The sequence below is a fragment of the Mesocricetus auratus genome, unplaced genomic scaffold (assembly GCF_017639785.1).
Source record: "Mesocricetus auratus isolate SY011 unplaced genomic scaffold, BCM_Maur_2.0 Super-Scaffold_100025, whole genome shotgun sequence".
Lineage (NCBI taxonomy): Eukaryota > Metazoa > Chordata > Mammalia > Rodentia > Cricetidae > Mesocricetus > Mesocricetus auratus.
In genome coordinates this window covers 10,290,150-10,294,777 of record NW_024429206.1, presented here as the reverse complement: position 1 = coordinate 10,294,777, position 4,628 = coordinate 10,290,150, and the positions used below count along the sequence as shown (strand labels likewise).

General features: G+C 46.0%; 1 long non-coding RNA gene across 1 annotated transcript; it reads right to left on the bottom strand.

Annotated features, from left to right (window-relative positions):
• Positions 1-3,918: 3,918 nt before the first annotated feature.
• Positions 3,919-4,628, bottom strand: LOC110342616. Its single transcript, XR_002384744.2, has 2 exons — positions 4,396-4,628; positions 3,919-4,276 (listed from the first exon to the last, which is right to left on the bottom strand). It is a non-coding gene; the product is annotated as an uncharacterized LOC110342616 (long non-coding RNA).

Genomic DNA, 4,628 nt, shown 5'->3' with positions numbered 1-4,628 from the left:
AAGCAAAGATTTTAGTTATTTTATTTTAACTGTATAGAGTTTGCTTGCATGTGTGCATAAGCAATACATGTGTGCAGTGACTGCAGAGGCCAACAGGGGGCATCTGATTCCCTGGAACTGGAGTTAAGTGGTTGTGAGTTGCTGTGTAGGTGTTGAGGATTGAACCCAGGTCCTCTTCAAGGGCAGCCAGTACTCTTAACCTCTGAGCCATCCCTCCATCCTCTTGCTCTAGGTTCTGAATAAGACAGTCTTTTAAAATTTCCCAGTATTAAAAAAAAACAGATCTTTTATATTTTTACTTAGAATATACAGATTCAGTTTCATATCAGCTGTGTTTCTCAGGGCCAAAAAAAAAAAAAAAAAAAAAAAAAAAAAAACAACCCGTACTGGTCATCCCCCTGCTTCAAACTTTGGAGACCGGAACTACAGGCCCATGGAACCACACCCAGCCTGTTTTGACTTTAATTATAGAAGCTGATTTTTCTTCCCTGATCCTAGTTTCCGATTTGTAACTGTGAGTTCCCACCTCAATGTGGGTGCAAACTGACCCAGAAGACTGCAGACTTCACTCATCACCTCTTTTTACCAGATGGGAGGAAGACCGTACAGACAGATGTGGGGAACAAGCTATGTAGGAAACCCCATGGGTCTGCAGACTGCTGTGTCTTTGTTTGTCACAGCCATGCCTGCTGCTCCACCCTCTCCATTCAAAGCTCCCGTTCAGCCATTCTATGGCCTTTGCAAGGAAGAAGAGAAAAGGAAATAATTCCCCACAGCAAATTGCATGCCCTGAGCTGCGCCAGATGTAACAATTTCAGGCACTTGACCTGTGGCTCATAATAGTTAACACGGGCTCCCTAGAAAAGCTTGGAGTTAATAACATCCCCTCGTCCTGTCCCTAGAGAACCTTCACTTCCTCCACTCAGATTTCCAAAGCCCCACAGTGAGCTGAGCACAAAACACCCAGAAAACAGGGCCAAATGCCCACATGAACTCATGACTCCCTGGCATCCATGTTTTGGGGGCAGCAAGAAAGCATGTGTAGACACAAGCCTCAGCAGGGCAATTTTGAGCAAAGAAGATAATGCATCTCTTGGAAGATTCAGCAGCACATGAGAAATGGAGCCAGAGGAGTGACAATCATTGAATGCGGGCAATGCCCCACTAGAGGCCACATGCTCTGGGTCCAGGCTTGACCACCTGGCTCACAAGTTCTGGGACTTTAGGTAAATCCCTTAATCTCTCCAAATCACTTCCTTGGTCTGTGGTGAGAATCAAACCAGAGAATTCAAGGGAAGCTAGTAGTGCGGTATTTGGCACAGGCTAAGCACTCATCAGTCACGGCCCAGCTCTGTCAGCATCCTCTGTTACTGTTGCCGTAGTGACAAGGAGTTGAGCTAGGTGCTCTGGGTCCCTCCAGATCCGACCAACAAGATGAAGAGAGAACTCTAGAACTCCTGTGGAGGCACACGAAAAAGGGTAGAGTAAAAATGGGGGCTTTTGTACTAGGAATCCTAGTAAGGTGAGCCCCAGGTCTGCACCAAGCCTGCATACTGTGTCTCTGATTGTCGCTGTCATCTGCAAAGCAGTGATGAGAAGCCCCACCTTGTTAGCTTCCTGCTGGGATGGGGAAACCTAGGTTAAAATGAAAACATCTGGACAACGTCCATTTCTCTCTCAGAACATCACGATCTGCTGAAAGTGAGAGTGACTCCCTGTCTCTCTGTTCTCTCTAGATAGCCCTCAACCTCTGATGGGGGATGTTCTTCTGTATATATGTTTCTCTTATTGGTTGATAAATAAAACACTGTGGCCAATAGAGGAAGGAAGATAGATGGGACTAGGAGATGAGGAGAATTCTGGGAAAGGTAGGCACAGAGAGCCTGCCAGGAGGTGCCATGAAGCTGCCAAAGGAGTAACAGGTCCGGGAATTATCTGGTAAGATAAGACCACGTGGAAATACATAGACTTATAGAAATGGGTTAAAAACTAAGACAGAACTAGCCAATAAGAAGCCCTAGTCATTGGCCAACAGTTTTATAATTAATATAGCATCTCTGTGTGTTTATTTGGGCCTGAAGGGCAGCAGGATCTGGCGGGAAAAGAAGAAAACCACACAACAGACTTCATTGCTTCTCTTCTCTGAGTTCCATCCTGACCACCCCACACGCAGGAATCTGAAGCCATCTTTTCTATCCTACCATACCTACCCACTGAAAGATGCCTTTGTGCTGTCATGGGCTCATCCATATAGCTCCCATCCTGGCACTTACTCTGATCATGAGTTGCCTACAAAACCACCACAGACATTCGGGAATGCTGCGAGAACACAACTTGAAATAATAGTAATTTGGCTTTCACTTGGCCCGCTTCCTCACATCAATCAGAGGCTTCACTTTACCTCAAGGAGAATCAGAGCTTCTACAGCAAGAAGAGAAAGAGTCAGCATTCCCGGAAACCAGATTGCTTTTTTTCCCTGAGCGCCCGGATTTCAGGCTAGGTGTGGCCAACCAAAGAATATTCTTCAAGAACAGAAGGAGTATGTGCGAAGGTGGAGGCCACATCTCACCATGATGACGCAGGAGTGACTTGATTGGGTTGGATTTAGTCATTGGAATTCAGAGGAAATATGTTCTTCTCCAAAACAAGAATTTTTAGGCAAGAAGAAGCAAGCCCATGGATAGAGGGGAGAGTTTTCACGTGATAAGAATCCCATTGGAGACAGCCTCAGGGTCTTTAGAGTGACCACATATGGTAAAGTCAGGGGCAACAATGGATATTTTCTTGGACTTGTCTTCATGGTCACAAAGTGGCTACTGCCACTATGCCATCAAGCCCTTACAAGATAAAATAGAGAGTGGGAAGGAAGAAGGCTCAGGGGAAAGAGCTCCCTTAACTTCTGAGTTAAGGAAGAAAATCTTAGCAGAAATCCTTTAACTGAATGTCACTTGTATTTTCCCCTGCTGGATTTTAGTGGGCTGACCAGTTTCATCACTAGCCAAGAAAACGGGTGTGGGGAGTGCTGACATTAAAGTAAATGATTGGTGATTCTTTTAAGTGCTTGGTTCATTGTTCCCTTAAAAGAAATTAGGATTTTGTTGGCAAAGAAAAGAGTACTAAAGAGTCTATAGTGACATCTGTCCCTTCAAGGACGTTCTTCTGGGGACTACAGGGGTGGCTCAGTTGGCAAAGTGTCTAGTACATGTAAAGTCCTAGGTTCCATCCCCATCACCTAATAAAGCAGACACGGTGGTATATGCCTGTAAACCAGGCTCTTGGGAGATGGAGGAAAGAGGAGTCTTTAGTTTAAGGCCATCCAGATGTTCAAAGCCAGCCTGGACTGCATAGAGAGTTTAAGGTAGGCCTGGATTGTGTGTGGCCTTGTCCCCAAGAAAAAAAAAGACAAAACTTGGGTATGCTCATCTGACATCAGAAGAAATTGCTCTATAGACCCTGCTCCAACAGAGCATAAAATAAAGGCCCTGAGTGTCCTGGTGCTGAGGGGTATATGTGTCCATTCTACAAGACCATGGAGGAGAGGACACCTGCTGATTTTTCTGGAACACGGTGAGCCTCTGGAGTAGCATGTCCCACAACGCCAATGGAACCCTTGTCCCCTGGGGAGGCATGGGCAGGTGGGACAAGGGTATCCAGTGGCTGTGCCCCGAGCTCAGCTGAATTCAAGAACACTCTCTCAAATAAAATGAAACAACTTAAAAATCCAAAACCTCATTTACCACAACATTTTTTTTTCTGCCAGCAGCTCATGAATCTAACTCAATGGAAACAAATTTAGTGTGGTGGGGGAAGAGAGAGGAGAGGGGGCTTTCCTGGTCCATCCTGAGTCTGGGAACCATTCTGGTTGCCTACCTCTTGCGCTAGCCCTACTCCTGACAGAAGAGAAGAATCAGCTCTGACTCAGTTGGAGAAAAACATTTTTTTTTGCCAGAAGGTATCAATTGCAAATGGCTTCTTTGTAAGGAATGGGAGCTTGTGTCTACTTCCCCTCTCGATGCTGGGACTCCATCTGGCTTGAACCTGTGCAGGCCCTGTGCATCTGCCATAGTCTCTGTGAGTTCGTATGTGCATCAGTCCTGCTGATGTATCGGGAAAACACGATTGCTGTGGAGTCATCCATCCCCTCTGGCTCTTGCAATTTTTCCTCTTCCCCCTCAGCATAGATCCCTGAGCCCTGGGGGCAGCGCTTTGATGAGGACATCCCATTTATTGCTGAGTTTGTCTCCATTCTCAAGAGCATAACTGCCTATTTGCTCATCTGAAAAAAAATGGGGACAGTACCAGTTACTTCCAAATAAGGTTAATCCAAAAATAGGGGAACTATGATACACAAAGAGGCTTACGGCCAGTGCTTAGAGAGTCACCTGCCAGCATTACCTATTGCTCACTTGGCCATTGCGTTTGCAGCCCTCATCCCTTAGCAGTTCCTTGAAGTGGGCTCGCTCACCAGGCTACGTGGAACCAAGCTGAATATTTCCGACATAATGTGAACTTCAGTTGAGTCGAGACCATTTCCTGGATGGACCATCCTGGGTCAGAAAATCAGTAGAGTTCATGTCTGAGACATGGTTGCAGGTGGCAGCTGGACAAGTCTCTCAGGGTCCATATGT